General features: G+C 31.0%; 1 protein-coding gene across 2 annotated transcripts in view; it reads right to left on the minus strand.

The window, feature by feature from the left end:
• The window catches only part of LOC121117824 (myosin light chain kinase, smooth muscle), a 31,014-nt gene extending 11,798 nt beyond the window's left edge, over positions 1-19,216 (minus strand). The window contains exon 1 of one of the 2 annotated variants that reach the window (XM_040712328.2): positions 17,839-19,216. The gene's annotated coding sequence lies outside the window, so the exon portion shown is untranslated. Of the gene's footprint in view, positions 1-3,960; positions 4,082-17,838 lie in introns of those variants that run through there. The other variant, XM_040712331.2, reaches the window with a different exon arrangement.
• Between the last annotated feature and the right edge of the window lie 218 nt (positions 19,217-19,434).

A 19,434-nucleotide genomic window follows, 5' to 3' on the forward strand; every position in this document is an offset into this window, starting at 1 on the left:
CAGAAAACACTTTATACAGTGTACCTTGTAACTGTTTTTCAGACATTCAGACATATATATCAACTTTGTTTTTTTAATATATCTAGATATACCAGACTAATAAAAAAAAAAAAAAAAAAAACCTATAATAATGTCACAAAATATCGATTTTACCTACTTCAAGGACAAAGAAATTAGACAGGACTGAAATAGATGAGGCCGGACTGGACAGAACCGCCATCTTAAATAATAACCAATACAACACTAGTTGCAACAATAAAAAATATTGAATTATAAATTAAAGGAATCAAATAAATAACTGTACTTTATAGAATCGTGATCAGTTGTGTTGTGTAGGTCATTATTTAGAACTGAGGACTCCGTTCAGCCCAGTCCAACTTCTCAGTCCTTATAGAAAGTAAAATTGATCCCTTGTGACCTCACTGAGTGTGTTTTTCCTTTTTTTTTAAATATATATAGTAAAATAAATCAAATAACTAGTTAAAAATGTAGTATGTTCGTATTTTATCGCAAAATTGCATTGCAGGACCCAATAAATAAGGTCCAACACAATACTAAATACGACTGACTATATTGTTATTTAGTAGTTCAGAAATGCCTTTTCTTCATTTAAACATTCATACAGAGAAACTTTGCTTTATGAATATAGATTTGACTTTTATTTTAAGCGCTGTAAAAATCATCTTCACTCACGAAAAACCGGACATATCATGTATTTATAATAAAAAAGTCATGACATGGAAAAGAAAACAGTTGGGGAACTCTATTCTACACCTTTTAACAGGAACGCCCACAGGGAGTTAGCAGTAGGGACTGTAGCCCCTTCTATATATTCCAAAATATTTATTCTCAAAAATTTAATTTTCTGTTATTAACTTTGGATTTTTGAATTTTTTTTTGAAAAAATTTAATATTTGAAATTTAATTTAGATTCTTTTTTTTTTGTGAACAGTTTGGATTTTTTATTTTTTATAAAAAAAACTATGGATTTTGAATTTTTTTTATAAAAAATATAAAATTTGAATTTTCTCTTCAAAAATTAAATTTTTTATGAATAGATATGAAAGTTTGAATTTTTTTTCCAAAAATTTAATTTTTTGCGAATAAATATCGACTTTAAATTTTATTTTTGAATTTCTTTTTAAAAAAATCCAAAAATGGAGCCTCAACACCCTAAAAGATAATTATTTTGGACTGTCCGGTGTTGCAACTATCCCTCGTATCCTATTTAGTTCTAATGTGCAAATAAAAATGATATTGCTAACACATGCAATTCAACGTAATTAGTTCAACACGATTATCAAAAAATATTTTTTTAAAGTATTACATCATAATTAAGCCTCAACGACATTTTCTCCGTGTTTCTAATAATAGCCACTAATAAATAATTATTAATATGAGTTTGTGACCCACTGTCCTTTTTTACATTTTATTTGGGCTGTTCCTATACTTTTTATCAATTTATGAATTTTCTGCTATGAGACCCTCCAAGCGCTCGCGGAAGGCCTTGCACACATTGAGGATCTAATAGTCTTCAATGGCTGCACATTGCTCATTGACGCCGGCCTTCAATGAGTACAAATTCGGGTGGCGGGTAGCACAGACCTTCTTCTCAATCTTCTCACCACACATTGTAGTCAAGGGGATTCAAATCAGGTGATTAAGGTGGCCAAATGTTTTTGTTCCAAAATGGCATGTTGGCAGCGAGCCAATCCTGAGTAATTCCAGAGGTATGGGCAGGTGCCCCATCCTGCTGGAAGATAAAGGGGCCCCATTAGAGATCTTGAGGGCCTATGGAAGGACCTTGTCCTTCAAAATCTCCAACTAGACAGACCTACCGGCGCGGAGGAGAGTGGAAACCATATGACGTTTGGCCTCGTCATTCATCGTAAACGACTTTGTTTGATGCGAGTAAGAAAACTAAAAGCAAAGGCAAAAGATTTACCGAGTTACTCGTGCTGGAATTTTTTATTTCCGGTCACGGAACCTTGAGATATAAGCGTTTAAAAATTAGTCCGCGTATTTATGCAACTACCGGTATGCTTTGTTATTACTTCTAATTTTTTGGTTTTATTTTTGATAAGTCAGGAGCGTGTGTAGTTTTTTTTACTCTCTTTTTGAGTGATGCTAGAAATGAGACTAAACATTACTCGAATCTTTATAGTTTAGATCAAGGATGTCCATCCTTTTCATACAATGGGCCGTCTTACCATTTGAAATATTTTAATGGGTTACAGAACTTATTAAATTAAATTTCATGAAAAATGGCTTCATAAAACAAAATTGTAAAATAAATATTTATTTCAAATTTAGGCCAAATAAAAAAAAAGTTAAAATTCTTTTTTGAACAAATGTTTTTTGTTTTTTTTTTAACAGAGCTTTCAAACTTTTGAGTAACTAATATAAAAAGTACTTTTTCGAAAAAGTATCAACATGTTTTGACATTTTATTCATATATCATTTTTAAATTACCCCCCTAGCATTCCTCTTTTCTTTGGAAATCAAAACATGATAAACCTAAATAAGATAATCTCTATTATTTAAAAAAAGTTCCAGTCCGAGGTATACATAATAACATCAACTCTTGCTTCCTTCAATCTAAAAGGATGTTCCATTAAAAGGTATTTCTTTATCTTTATGTGACCATGAGATAAAATTTGGGTATTCAGTGAGTTCAATTCGACTAAATTGAGTCAAAAATATTAAAATGTTTGCACAATATCTTGCTATTTGTAGTGAAAAAGTAACATTGAGAGTCATCTAGTGAGCAAAAAATAGTTTATGTATGACTGTATTCATAAAACTACGTTACTGGGTGCTCTAGATATAGTACTACCTGATACAAATAGAGTATAAAGAAAAAGAAAGAAAGTATAATATACAGGGAGCACTCTATAAAATGAATGCCATCTCGCAAAGGTTTAGTTCAAAACATATTAAAAAAGAAAAAAAGCGGGAAGTACATCATATAAAATTTATAAAAATGAATGTGACTCGTAACAACATTTGTATGTTCGTCGACGCCAAATAACTGTTGACAAAGAGGGGTAATACCGTTATTTATTAAAATAGGACAATTTTCATGAATCAAATGTTGAAATGAGTATACATATTGATCAATTACATACAGCAATTAACCTAAAAAGAATATAGATCTAATAAAATATTTTACTCGAGCTTAGAAGCCGTTTATTTCTGAAAAAAAATATGTTCATTTTTTTAAACAAAACAAGAACAAGGTGAGGATTTTTTTCCAAATTTAGTTAGCTAAGAAAAAACTTTTTATTTTTTAAATTTCACGTTTGAGCAGGGCTGCGGAGTTGGTACATAAAATGTCCCATACTCCGACTCCAACACACAATAGTTTATTTTATAGGTTATAAATTTTATAAAGGCAATAAGTATGCTATTCATAATATTCCAATAATTGAGAAATGTCACCTACCCCGACTCCAAAACACAACTTTACAATAATACATTTTATAGGCTTTAAAGTTTATAAAGGCATTTATAGAGACAATAAGTATGGTACATATAATATCCAAATAATTGAGGAAGGTCAACGTTTTCTTTTCTTAACATTTGATACTTTCACTTATGTAAACAAGAAAAAATTAGTTTCTTTTCTTCTGACTTAAGAACACCAAAGAGAAAAGTCATTCACTTTCATTAATTCGTGAGGAAGAAACTTATAATTTATAAGCAATGATTGAGACTAACTCTCTTTTAACTTAGTTAATTTTTTGGCGTAACATAATAATCCATATTTTTTTTTCTTTTTTCGGTCAGCCTAATATTGAGTCATTTGAGTCTATAAACTATAAATATAGATTTAATTTATAGTAATAGGTAATTCTATGTAGGAAATAATTGTGCCAGGTATAAAGATAATATTTCTTCATCTAAATTATTCAAGATGATGAACAACAAATGAAATGAATCAAAAGTTATATGACTTACATCTACATATACTTGCTAGTACAGTCATAATCTTCCACTCGTAACCGAGGAATGGCAATACAAACAACCTCTTACTTCAACATTACACTTGCCACTGATGACATTGACTAAACACTACACTAAGAAATGAACATTCAATCTTTTAATAATGATACGAACGTAATTATTAATTTAACTTAACAAGGTGGGTTTTAGTGATGTATCGGACTTCTCTTGAAGTCATCACTTGTCATTGCAATTTATTTAAACTTTATTATTATTGGATCTGGGATCTGGAAAGCTTACAATTTAATTCATGCTATGAGCTATATATATATATTTTTTTTTTTTTCAAAAATATTTTTTATATTTATTTGAGCATGGAATTGTTCGTTTCTATGAATGAAACTATAACAGGCAGAGTGTAGGGTATTCTCAGAGCTACTCAAAGAGTACTTTAAAGCTCACATCCATCTCCTTTTTAATAAATTAGCAGTAAAGAAGTGGTGAAGATTTGATTGGTATCCTCTAAACTTTGGGGTTGATCACTTGATATAGTATAAAATGCCCATTACGTATCTTTGCAAAGACCTTAATATAAAAGTGATCCCCCAAGCTTCAAGGATTGAAGTCCCATTATATATTTTGTACGAGTCTCTCTAACGAAAGGGGTCTCTGAAGGGGAGACGAATGATTTAGCATTTACATGATAACATTTATTGACCCTTTTTATGTCTTAGTAATTAATAGTGATCAAATTAAAAATAGTGATAGTGCAGAAAGTATAGCATATACTATTCGTATAAAAAGGGTAAAGATTGTTCTGATCACAAATAGTATTGATGAATGTACAACGTACATTAATGTGGAAAATACCTTTAAACAAAGAAATTGCATAAAACAATTACTCATCAGTTTTCTTTGTTGATCGAATATATTATGGATCGGATGACAGCGTAATTCACAGACTTTAAAAAAGAAGTAATTGACTTTTATTGCATCGTTAATTAATTATTATTTTTGTGGAGTCATCAAAGAAGTAGATGAATTGGAATCCCAGTTTTTATACATATATATATAGTGGGAACATGACACTTAACCCTTGACAACTACCCTCCGTCTTTTTAACCCTTATTATTTTTTGGACAATGCTACTTTTGAGTTCGAATCAGGAAGTATTTTCTTGTGGTGTTCAAATGATGTAAATAAGATTGATTTGCTTTTTGAATTTTATTTACATCTTTTATCATTTTCGACCTTTACTTAGATTTTATGGTAGAAAATGTGTATTGGTACAATCTGCATACTTATTGCCAAAGGACAAATTATTGAAAAAGAAAAAAAATTACCAATTCTCAAAGACATCTATAAAAAATATGAATTTAAAATACATAAACTAGTATAATTAATCATACAATCCATGTAATTCACCCAATTGTAGCCAATTATATGGAGCGTTTTAAATATAAAGCCATTTGATAGGTTAAAATGTAAGTAAAGGGAGTCACAATTATGTTTTGTACAGTAGGGCTAATTTGGCCCCCGAATGAGTATAAGAACCCCGAATATATATACTTTACTATTCATTCTAGAGATACCTTGTTTTGATGGGACAATAGAATACATCATATTTAAGCCATATTGCATTCAAGCTAATTGGGCTACTCATGTGAAAAAGGTATGTGTTTATTATTTGTACCCTTTTTCCGTGTGCGGAAAACTGCTCTGGAGAAAATTGCCCGTAGAAGATTGCCCTGGAGAAAATTGACTAAGACGAAAATTGTTCATATTTTGTTCAAACTTCATGATGAATACTAACACATTAAAAATTCCCTTAATATTATTTATGACAAATATCCAAACATATTTTTTTGTTTAATTCTCCAAGGGAGTCCCTTCAAGTGTGAGTAATACTAATATAATATAAGAGGGGGGTGGTAAATAGGTTAGGCCCTCTTACAATATGGTTGAATACTCTCTGCCCTTGGATTGGCAAGTGCCCAAGGAGTAGTGTGGGATTCTTAAAAACTACCGCCAATTCATCTAATACATCCTTGGATGTATTGGCGGTGGTTTTTAGTAATCCCACACTACCACTTGGCCAATCAAAGGGTGGAGATATTCAACTAATTTAAGAGGTCCTAAGCTATTTATCCCCCCTCCTAACCAATCCTCTCAATCTATTTCTTATAAGATTAGATTTAATTTAAAAAATTTCGAGAAAATTATATTGCAATAATATTACTCACACTTGAAGGTACTCCCTTGGGGGATGGAACAAACAAATATGCTTAAATATTTGTCATTTTTAATGTGTTATTATTCATCATGAAGTTTGAACAAAATAAGGGCGATTTTCCTAACTGGCAATTTTCTCCAGGATAATCTTCCACTGGCAATTTTCCCCAGGGCAGTTTTTCTAGTACCCGTTTTTCACAGATTTTTTATATATTATTATTGAAGTCTATTAGTGGATGAAATTTATTGTCAAAACAAAGATAAAATACTAAAATAGAATACAATATGTAGAATTATGTAGTAATAATCATCAGTTTTAAGATGATACATTTTTTGTAAAATTATAAAATATAAGAGGGTCGTTTGAAAGTCCGTGCAAAGTCTGAGAGATGGCACTATTTGGACGTATTGAGTTTATGTTTAGTTATAACATCTCTTTGAATAACAAACACCAACTTTTAGCCAGAGTCGTCTATTTATTTCTGTTTGACATTCGTTTGAATCGAGGAAGTGGAGTGATTTTCAAAAAATGGACTATCTCTCGTGTTGATTAAACATTACTTTATGAAAGGTAAAACGCCTCAAGAGACTAAAAAGAAGCTTGATAAACATTATGGGACTCTGGTCCTTCGATTTAAACAGTGTATAAGTGGTTTCAAAATGTTCGGAGTGGCAATATGGGCACAAGTGTTGTTGAACCTTCTGGACATCCTGTTGAGGTTACTACTGTAGAAATCATTGATAAAATCCATGATATGGTGGTGATGGATAACAGAAGAGTGAAGGTGTGTGAGATTGCTAGTGCTCTGGGCATCTCAAGTTGGAGTCCTATTTCCATTAATTTGTTCATTAATTAGTTTTACTCACCTTTTGTCATGGCTATTTAACTACGCAGTAGTGAACTTCCTATCTTACTACATTCAATTATATTCCAAACCTGATTGAACATCCTTGTGTGCTCATAAAAGACGGAGAGTAACCTTGAGGATTTGTTGCAGATTTATAACTGTAAGTCCTTGTTGGAAAACACATTACTACTAAATTGCTCTCCTCTAAAACCTTTTTCTAATTGTCAAGGTTACCGTGTTGATTTTAGTTTTGCTTTTTTTTTAACATGGCCAAAATATATACGATTTTCATCACTGGTTATTAAATGAATGTATAATGAGACACACTAAAGGGGGTAATATTGGCCCTGGCTTAGTGGGTGTTTCCCATATTGTCATGGCTATGCATTACTACCTAATTAGTAGCCAAATAAAAACAATAAACCAATTAGTTTCATTTATACTCATGCAACTTTGATGCCCTATATTACCCTGAGCATGAAGAAATATTGGTCTATTGGTCAGTTTTTCAAAAAAGGGCCTCTAACTTCCAAAACAAATTGTGAGTTAGAGTTAAGTGCTAATACTTTTTAATACATCACATGAAGGTACATCTACTGTGAAATTTCTAGCGACAAAACTTTAATCTGAAGAGGATTTTTTATTTTCAAAGATGTTGTCATTATTTTGTCATTCTTGAAGACAGAACATCTAAGTATGAAGTAATAACAACTACTGATGTAAATCGTGGTTATTTGTTATTTTTTTTTGGAATTGGTAATTTAAAAATGGAATTTTCTATTCCTCGGCTGTTGTCATTATTGTTTATCTCATGAGTAGTGAACTTATTAAATAGCACAGAAAAAAAATTGCAAGGGACAAAAATGGATTTACTTAATTTTTAATCTGGTCATTTAAATACTGTAAAATTTAAACAATCGGAACTTAACGAATATTTAATCATCAAAAATTTTTATTTAACAAGCTTCTATAATAAGTAGTATTCTAAGTATCAAATCAAATACTTAAAGGACACTCCCCTCCCTAGGCAAAAACTTATAAATCTCTTTTCTATAAATATGAATATTTTATCATATCAAATGATAAAAGTATTTATAGAGAGGGGAGACAGAGAGTGATAAGAAATTGTAAAACTATAGCTTTTTATCAAATAAATAACTATTTAAAAAAAATAGTGATGGATTCGAATATTACTCGGAATAAAAAAACTCCACTTAACTAGAGCCAACAATTTTCAATTAAATACTCAAAACTGTACCAAATATTTTTTTGGAATAACTCCTTTACTTACGATCTAAACCAGAGATGTCTTATTTAATGTTTAAGTGCGGCCCACAACTCATTTTCACATCAAGTAGATTTTTTTAGAAAAATGTCACAATATCATCAAATCCCGTAGAACGCACATAACACTTACAAATATTGAACAATATTTCCAAAATAGAAAAAATTTAATGAGAAAACAGAGATTTTTATTTTAAATCATTTGACCAAATTATGTGAGAGAGCAAAAAACAAGATTGGCATTGAAAAATTAGATTTTAACTTTTTTTTTTATTTGGCCTAAATTTGAAATGAATATTTATTTTACAATTTTGTTTTATGAAGCCATTTTTCATGAAATTTAATTTAATAGGTTCTGTAACCCATTAAAATATTTCAAATGGTAAGGAGGCCCATTGTATGAAAAGGATGGACATCCTTGATCTAAACTATAAAGATTCGAGTAATGTTTAGTCTCATTTCTAGCATCACTCAAAAAGAGATAAAAAAACCACAGACGCTCCTAACTTATCAAAAAAAAAAAATCAGTAAAAGTAACACAGTATACCGATAGTTGCATAAATACGCGGACTAATTTTTAAACGTTTATATATCAAGGTTCCGTGACTGGAAATAAAAAATTCCAGCACGAGTAACTCGGTAAATCTTTTGCCTTTGCTTTTAGTTTTTTTACTCGCATCAAACAAAGTCGTTTACGATGAATGACGAGGTCAAACGTCATATGGTTTCCACTCTCCTCCGCGCCGGTAGGTCTGTCTAGGACAAGGTCCTTCCATAGGCCCTCAAGATCTCTAATGGGGCCCTTTATCTTCCAGCAGGATGGGGCACCTGCCCATACCTCTGGAATTACTCAGGATTGGCTCGCTGCCAACATGCCATTTTGGAACAAAAACATTTGGCCACCTTAATCACCTGATTTGAATCCCCTTGACTACAGTGTGTGGTGGCAAATTGAGAAGAAGGTCTGTGCTACCCGCCACCCGAATTTGGACTCATTGAAGGCCGGCGTCAATGAGCAATGTGCAGCCATTGAAGACCATTAGATCTTCAATGTGTGCAAGGCCTTCCGCGAGCGCTTGGAGGGTCTCATAGCAGCTGATGGCAGTTATATTCAGTAATTATATTAAATTTTATACCAGAATAAATTCTCTATTATATAATTCTCAAAAAAAAAAAAAAAAAACGTCATACGAATTTTATTACACATTTAATTATCTGCCACAAATAGTCCGCGTATTTATGCAACTACCGGTATATATATTCTTTATAACTATTACTAAAATAAATTTTCATGTCCGGTTATTTTTACTAAGATCAATTCTTGCTCCCTTTTATCTAAGAAGATGTTCTACTAGGTGAATTAGGGTCCTTCCTTAAGTGACTATAATGTACAATTTTAGTTGATACAATTTGACTGAATTGAGTTAAATATCTATTCTTTTGCAAAAAAAAAAAAAAAAAAAAAAAAAAAACTTGCCAATTCTCGTGAAAAAGTCTTTAAAAAGTAACATTGATTCAACTTAAGAGCCATCTAGCTAGTAAAAATTAATCTATGTATATCTGAAAAACAATCTGAAGGTATATTGTGCTCCCTGATGTATATCTTATAAAATATAAAGATAAAAAAAGGAGTATAATATACAGGGATCACTGTATAAAATGAATTAAATCTTGCAGCCGTTTTGTTTAAGAGGGAAGTACTTTATATAACATTTAAAAAATGAATATGATTTAGATGAGGCCTAGCAAAGTGATAAAGTACTCCCTGGGTCAAAAAATCATATAAAAAATAAACACAAGTCTCACTCCATATCAAGTTAGGACATAATTAGGAATTACTCCATTTTTGATCTTCAATAATATTCTGAGTCCAACATGGACTTACACTAATATCTCCCCAAAAACTGCTCATTGTTACTCTCATCATTCAAAAACTCTTTGGGGAGGAGAGCAGTTTAGCTATCATGACGTTTCATTAAATCAGCTGCAAGCAGCTGCGAGAGGATGGAAATTAACACACATTTCCCACTCTGTACATAGCAAGAAATTACTCGCATGTCAATCCTCAATTCTACTCTGAGTCCAACAAAGACTAACACTTATAACTCCTGAGCAAACCGACATTGTTACTCTCCGCCTTTTTTTGAGCACAGCCACTATTTATTACTATACACTTTGATGTTCTGTCTTTAAGAATTAAAAAAATTATAACAACAGTTTTAGAAAATAGCAAATCATGTTCCGATTCCCAACTAGAAAACGCCGTTCCCGCTTTCTAGGACATGTTTTATCCATCTTTAATCATTCATGAGCACACACAGTTGGATTACTTTATACTTTGCTCTTATCTCCTCAAGAATTAAAGAATAATGACAACAACTTAGCAAAATAAGTTGTTCAAGTTAACAACAACAAAACTCGAATGTTCTTTGAATAAAATACCTTAATTCATTATAATTATGGTAGTGTTCCACTAACGCTACCTAAATACGGAAGTAACGGACCGGAGGAAAAGCGAAACAAGGAGACGATTGGATCGGGGGTACAATCATACACTAAGATATATTTTACAGGGATGACTATTTAAAAGAATGTACATACACTATGAAAATAAAATATATATACAATTTGACTCTTCTTGCTAAAAGATACATTCATCGACTATGCTTAAAAACTAATCCCACGTCATATTAATAAAAGAAAAGAAACGTCGTTGTTACATAACAATTATAATCCAGGATTGAACTTGAATCAAAGAAGCATGATGTCCTTATTAATTAATATCAATGATTCCATTATATGTATTACTATTTAAACTAGATTTATGTTATAAATCATGCATTTATTAGTTTTAATTTGAAGCCTTAGGCAATGAAAGACCGCATAGTATATACGTCCCCACATTTCAGAGTATTTTTTTTTCCTTTTTGCATTGATATAATTATGAAAAATGACTTGGGGGAAAAAAACCTATTTCCTATGAACAAGTCAACATGTTTTCTGTTAAAGTCTGATATAAATACATAGTGTACTGTATAGCAATAATTTTATAATGTAAATGAAAGACCTTAAAACTAATAATAAACTTTATGGAATTAACGTGTTTAAAAATACATAGGGTAAGACGCATGAGAAGTACTCAATCTAAAAAAAGATTCACGTTATACATATAATATGTTGTGTAGTACAAGTTGCAAACAAAAAGTGAAATGATTCATTTTATATGAAGTATACATATAATAGAGGATTGTGGTAAGTAGGTTTGATGAAATGATTGAAATTCCATTTTATGCATGAATCATAAATATAATAGTTGTAAAAACATGAAACCGAACCTTAACGTGGCCACTCTGACGATTTGAATTATTTTGAGTGGAGAACAGCTTAGCTGTCAATACATTTCATTAAATTAGCTGCGATCAGCTATGGGAGTAAACTAATAAACACAAATGACCCTCCGTATTTAGCAATGATATAGGCAGGAATTACTCGGATATCAATCCTCAATTATACTCTTAGTTAATCCAACAAATCCTCAGTGTTACTTTCCATTATCCATGAGCTCCTGCACTTTATACTTAGATGTTCCCTCCTCAAAAATTAAACAATAATAATTAATCTTAGATTGACGTTTCAAAAAACAACTCTACGAATAACTACGTTTGCTAAATTTATTCAAAATCAAAAAAGTTATTGGCAAAAAAAGAAATAGGTGAAAATTCACATTTTGTTTCTTTCAGGTGCAAAAAAAAGGAACTTCCGATGAAATAGTGGATCAGTAAATAATTAAGGTTGTAGAGATTATTTGTCTAGAAATTTGTTTGTATAAAAATTTGACTCATAAAAATTGATTTATGACTGAAATATCTGTCATTTTCTGAATATTATTCTATTTTTTTCTCTTTTTATTTCTTATTTTTTTCATTGAGCATCAATTTTCAATTTTTTAAAAAGAAATGCTACAAAATGATACAGTTTGGACATAAAATTTAAGACTCTAACTGCGTTATTTTTTCGATAACATTATTCTTCATAACTGTTTTATTTTTGCAGATACGAAAAAAATAATGGTATATTTGTGTTTCTCTTTACAATTCCAATAAATACTATTCGCACCTTTTTTTCAAAATTACAATTTTTTTTTTTTTTTAGCAATTTTCTTCGAGAATTTCGATTTGGGATTTTAAAGTAAATGAAAATGGATTTCTTATCTAGAACATTTTTATGCATATATGTTGGTTATGTTATTTGAGTTTATAGGACTTTTTTTTAATTAATAATAATAATATTAAGGTTACAATCAAGCCAATATCATGAGGGTTTTTACTTTTTTTTTTTTTTTTTGAGGGAGGGGGTTGTTAGGATGAGACTTTGTGGATTATCTTACTTAATCGGATTAATATAGTACAAAGAATCCAAGTGGATTAGAATTAGAATTATCAGGATTTATCTCGACAACAACAAGCCATTCATATTATAATTATTAGTATATAGAAGTATTTTCTGAATAATTTTTTTCAATGTGATTTTCCTCTTCCTCCTTGGCCTGATAATTGTCAGATATGCTTTTGCTAGTATTCATGTATATTTATTGTATTATGCATTTTTAAAACAATCTACATCAAAGATAGGCGAGAATACCTACTTCAGAGGGAGAAGCTTACACCACAACGACATATTATTAAGAGGTTATTAAATAATGAACAAAAAAGGAGAAAGAGCACAAGCAACAACCATTTTTATTTTTCAAATCACTAAACTTAGTTTTTTCTTGAAGAAAAATGGTATCTTCATGAATAATATATAATAGTTGTCAAAAAGATAACCTACGGGTATGTTTTTAATAAGAAAGAGAAAATAACCTAACAATTTGAAGGATGTTTGGGAGGACGCCAGCTTAACTGTCATGACGTTATATTAGAAGAGCTGGGAGCAGCTATGAGTAGAAGGAAATCAACAAACACAAATTCCACTCCGTATCTAGCAAGGAAACAACGAGTGCTCCATTAAAACCGGAACACTTTGAATTTTAAACATCTACAGGATAAAATTTATTAAATAAGAATAAAATTTCAACAAACTTAATACTTTAAATAGATGTATGTCTGAGCTATTATTATCATGAATTTAGCCGCCCTTAGCGGTAATCATGGGTCCCAGGTGGCGGCGGATGGCCTGGCACCAGATGCAGATGTAGACCTCTGTCTTGGCCTCCCAGTGCTGGGTGACAGTGGCTTTGAGAGAATCGGTATTCCTCTCAACATGCACCCAAAATATGTTGTCAAGAGGGTTGGCATCAGGGTTGTATAGGGGCCAAAAGTGTCAAAAAAAGAGCTCAAAAGAATCTTGCAACGGATGAAACAGGTTTCTTTCATTGCTGGTGTCAAAATTAGGCTCTTCACCCTCACCCTTTTTCCACCCACTTGTTTGATTGCTCTCTGGACGGTCGTGTGTGAAACCCCAAGATCTCTTGCATGGGCTCTCATGGACTTGAGGGGACTGACCTGGGTTGTTTTCTTTAACTCCTCCGTGTCCAATTTGTCCTTTTTAAAAGAGTCATTCTTCCTCTATAACGTTTTAGACATGCTGACGACGTAGACAGTTGTCCGGGAGACGCCCAACTGCTTTAAGAGCACGAATGGAAATTCGTCTATTATGTTCACCTGTCATTTTCTGGACTTGAACGTAAGCTAGAGAGTTCAAGTTTGTTTTTGTTTTGCAACTAATTGCTTATGTTTTAATTAAGGGTTCAGATTTCAATGGACCACCCTGTATGTAACAATTAGTACGATATCGATCCTCAATTATACTCTTAGTTAGTCCACCGAGGACTGAGGCGTATTACTCTACAACAAAGCATCAGTGTTATTCTTCATTACCCATAAGTTTATGTTTAGATGGTTCTCTCCTCAAAAATAAAATAATAATCATAGCATATTATTTGGAAAATAAAAGGATTTGTTATATAATTATTCATCTATAAGGCTTTATTCATAATATTGTTCTCTGTTTGTGACAAAAGTAGAAATTTTGAGTTATACCTACAGTTATTTTCTTGTTTATACAGATAAAAGATATCTCAATCCAAGGGTAAACATTTGTATAATTTAATGGATAATAATTTTTTTTGGCACATTTTATAATAAATAACATCAATTATGAGATACATAATTCCTACTTAGGCATACAAATTAAAACTTATACAGGAAGAAATCAATGATACATATATTAATGTCCAATAGGACGTCGAGGATGCTATTAATGTATTACTCTACAGAGTGGGGACCCAATATTTGTTGTAGGATGACTAAATTACGAAAAATTTGATTTTCGTGGAATCCAGATAACTCAAAACCTATTTGTGACATGTTTATGTACTATATTTTTATTCAATATGTCTTCCTTCTATAGCAATAACAGCCTCGATACACCGGCGAACACATTGGCAGCTCTTGACAATTAAGGCCGTGCCATGATGTACCACGCTGTTATCAGAGCAAATTTAAATTTGGATGAGAGGTGCGGCAGACATTCTTCTTCAAGTTGTCTCAAACTGCAGAATCCCAGGGGGTGAGGTCTGGGTTTGAGGAGAGCCACATGAAGGTAGGCCAGAAGTCAATCATATTGTTTCTGCATAAGTTTTGGTTCTTCTCGGCGGTATGGGGCTATAATGGAGTTATTGATGTTTTAGGTAGTCCGAATAGAGGTTCCAAGGGTCTTTGCAGACTTCTAGGCACTGCTATCGGCGCAGGAGATCGTGACATCTTGAGGGAGTTTCGAAGTTTTGACGGAAATCTCCTTCAGCTAACAGGTATTTTTCGACATTTTTTTTTATAGAGAAATAATAAGTCTCGAAATTAACCCAATTTTATCACATCGAAAATATATTCAGTGAATTACCGACTAACAGGAAACTTGATACATTATAGTAAAATGCATTAGATAAAACGGGGGGGGGAATACAAATTGTGTTTTAAGTGACAAATTCCTTCTTAAAATATAAATACAAAACATACTGATAGAATGTTAAAACAAGGACATTATATTTTTAATATTCATGTACATAATTGTATGTATGAAGATTTTTGTTAAAGGGATAAGACTTCCTTATCAAAGATAAGGGAGGACCCCCATTTGAGTTCTACATATATAGTCAATAATCTATATTCCAAAGTACTAATAATGAATATATTCAGCTATTCTCTTGAATAGTCCCTATAGGGAGAATGTTTAACGTTCGGCACGACTTGTTTGCAGATGCACACTGCAAGTGTCGCAGCAAAAATCAATAGGATTTTAAACAATAATTATGACTGAAAGCAATATGAAATGTGAAAAATCAAAGCTCAAAGACGAGTTGATATCACAAAAAATGATAGCAAGGAGTAATTTAATTTTTTGACAGAAATTTGATTTCCTTTTAGCATTTAAAAGTTGAGATCCTGTCAGCTTTTAATTGTATAGAGGGCGGCCTAGTAGCTATTCTTCCACGTCAAGTTAGTTGACCAAAACAACGGAGAAAATATAGTTATGTACACATCAATTACTCCAGATCTTGTATGGAATCATCCTATACTTCTATAAAAACAGAAAAGTTCCATAAGAAATAGAAAGAGTACTCGGTAGAGCGCAAATCTCCCCTATGGTCATTTTTACTTAATGAAACATCATTTATATGTTTAAGTGAAAATGGGCAAAGTTGAATTTAATATCTATTGTATTCATATTTTAATATGTGTTATATATGTATATGTACATATTGTGTGCCACAAAGAGATTATTTCAGCTCTGTATCACAATCTGTTCAAAAGTGATGGTCGATTATGCATTTTTCACCTTTTGTGTGAATTTGACCTTCCATATTGACCTTGAAGTTATTACTATATAAAGCATTTTTATTAAACCTACATAATAATACCAATTTGAACTCTGTACCTTATAATTTTCCAAAGTTATTGTAGATTATATTTTTCTGCTATTTTGACATTATATCTTAAACTCTCAAAATTTAATGGCCTCTTACTTAGACCAAATATAATCCTCATATCAAATTAAATCAAAATTGATCTGTAACTTTTGCCTTAATCCTGGTGACAACCAGAGAGAGAAAAAAACATAACCTCCGTTCAACTTCGTTGCCAGAGTTGACAAAAATATAATCAAATATAAAATGATCGAACATATTTTTTTTGGGGGACGCCATCTATGTTGTTAAAATACAAATTGATTAACAAGAATAGCAACTAGGACACACTCGATCCAATCAAAACCTGACAGAATCTCAAATTTTAAACACTAAGAGAAAATCGACTTTCTGTCAAAAAAAAATTAAATTACTCCTTGGCATCATTTTTTTGTGATATCAACTGTGCTTTGAGCTGGGATTTTCACATTTCATAATGTTTTCAGTCATAATTATTGTATATATCCTACTAAGTTTTACCACGATACAGACAAGTCGTGCCAGACGTTAAACATGATTGACAATAAATAATGAAGTAAAAGCGGGGTTTCATGAGGTCATTAGGAAGACTTGATAAACAGTTATGTCTTATAAAGGAATTACCCCCTCCCCCCTTATATCCTATTATTATATTGAATGAACACACCCATTTTTACAATAAACAAGGAACATAAGGCTGACATAACTTCAAGGTCTCAGAAATAACAGTTCAAATGAGTATATGTTGTTTGATAACCTTTTAAATTGTTCTGGAGTTATTGATAGTACGTATATAAAACTTTAATAAGATTATTATTTTTTTGATATGTACTCTATATGTTTAAAGTGATAAAATGAGACCCTTACACACTACATATAGACTTAAAAATAAATATCGTGTACACACAATCTCCTTCTAAGAAAGTTATACGTGCAACCTTGATTAGATTTTTCTTAATATTAATTATATATATATTTTTTGTTTTTAAGTGACTAGTAAATAAAGAATTATGTCATTAAATAACGACGAAAAATAGGTATTTGAATGCTAAGCATTTTCTTGGACGGACAGTATGTACATCTTTAAGATTTCAAAAATTATTAATACACAATTTGATTCATTTCAAAATGTTTTTGACAAATATTTACAAATTATTATTATAAATGAAACATTACTTTTAAAATCATTTGCTAATAACAAATAAAATAATACATAAAGTAGCTAAACATATAATACTATTAGGTTGTAGAAATATATTTTGGCTCCTATTACATACTTTTTTAAATGCATACTATTGCTATAAGCCTTATATTTATGTATATATATATTATATATAAGCTTTCTAAATCATCATTTTTAATATAGAGATTTTTATTATTATATTCTTGACTTCTTAAAATACATATACGTAAAAAACATTGAAATACTCCCTTAGATAAGTTTAATGACTACAAATAAACGGAACCAGTATGTTATTATTCAAAGGAACATCATTTAACAAATAATATACGTAAATAACAACCGTTATCAAAGGGATCTTTGAAGATTTTTTGTATATGATACCTAAATATAAAAGATTAACTTACTGAATAAATCAGTCGCCTGCGTTTTATGATCTCAAAACTTATATTTTTAATTTGATAGGTTTAGAAAATGAGAGAACCACAGAGGAATAATAATGTTTCACTGTATATATGTAACCCACACACGGTCCCTCCGCACATTATGAAAACATATTCAAAACTACTACATCTTATTTATAAAATACGATGACTAAAAAAAATACATAGAAGCAGAGAAATAAAAATGAAATACATAAAGGGTAAAGTATGTTGTATGCAGAGAAGAGTGCGCTCCCTTTATGTATAGTCGTTCCCCTGAAGATCAACCACGTGAGGTTCCTACGTAATAATGAACTTGTGGATTCCATATTTTTTATATTAGTAATAATATATTTAAACTCTGGTATTTCCTGGCTATCATTGACGTCAAAGATATTTTATTTTAGAGCTATTTAATTGATTCTGGTACATTCTTCTTATTAGATATGTGAGGATTCTTCAACGTGGTATATTTTTTTTGGATTTTTAACCCTAATCAAGGTTGTTATGACTAACTATATTCTAAACCTGATTTAACATCCGTGTGTTCTCATAAAAGACAAAGAGTAACCCTAACGATTTGTTGCAGAGTTGCCCCCCATCGTCACAGCTGCTTGTAGCTGATCTAATGAAACATCATAACAGCTAAGCTGTTCTCCTTCAAAACATTCTTCAAATTGTCAGGGTTACCATGTTGATTTTCGGTTTCATTTTTATAAAATACCAAAAATAAACGTGAGTAGCTATACTATCTTCATTTTAATATAATTGTTATAGTTAGAGATATGAGGTATTATCCAAATCCTCGTTAGTAGACATTTGAAAAAGAAATTATTAGGGTAATCTGCAAGATATTAGTGTTTTATTAATAATTTATCCCTATTTTGAAAATTCAAGCGTAATAGTGACTAAGGACTATACTTTATATAGTCATCTTTTTCCAATAGATATGTCGTTTATCAAGGTTGCCAATATATATTTTTCTTTTTGATTTATATTTACGAGGATTTAGAACATTTTAGCATCTTTGGTAATGGTAATCTTCATAGATGAAAATAATATTATCCTGAGGTGTGTAAAGAAAAACGAAACCGAAAATGAACATGATCAACCTAATAATTTGAAGAACGTAACGTTTGAGAGAAGTGCAGTATAGTTGTTATAACGTTTCATTAAATTAGTTGCAAGCAGCCATTAAATAAAGGAAATAAACAAAAAACCCACTTCGAATCTGGTAATGACATTACTCCGATATTGATCCTTAATTCTACTCCGAGTCCAAGAAGGACCTACACTTCTATCTCACCAACAAATCCTCAGTGTTACTTTTCGTCTTTTACGCTCAAGTGATTATTTTATACTAGCAATCTCTTGAAGAATATAAAAATAATGACAACAGACTTGGAAAATTAAAAAAAAACCTAGTTTCAGGTAGCAACTAAAAAATTATGGCATTATAATATTATTTTCATCCATGTTCATTTTGTTCTTAGAGGTTATTGCGTCATAGATGTTGGAAGGTACACATTGTATTTACAAGATAATTTATTTATACAAGTACCTAGGCGAAGAGGGGGGAGC

The sequence above is a fragment of the Lepeophtheirus salmonis genome, chromosome 5, assembly GCF_016086655.4.
Source record: "Lepeophtheirus salmonis chromosome 5, UVic_Lsal_1.4, whole genome shotgun sequence".
Classification (NCBI taxonomy): domain Eukaryota; kingdom Metazoa; phylum Arthropoda; class Copepoda; order Siphonostomatoida; family Caligidae; genus Lepeophtheirus; species Lepeophtheirus salmonis.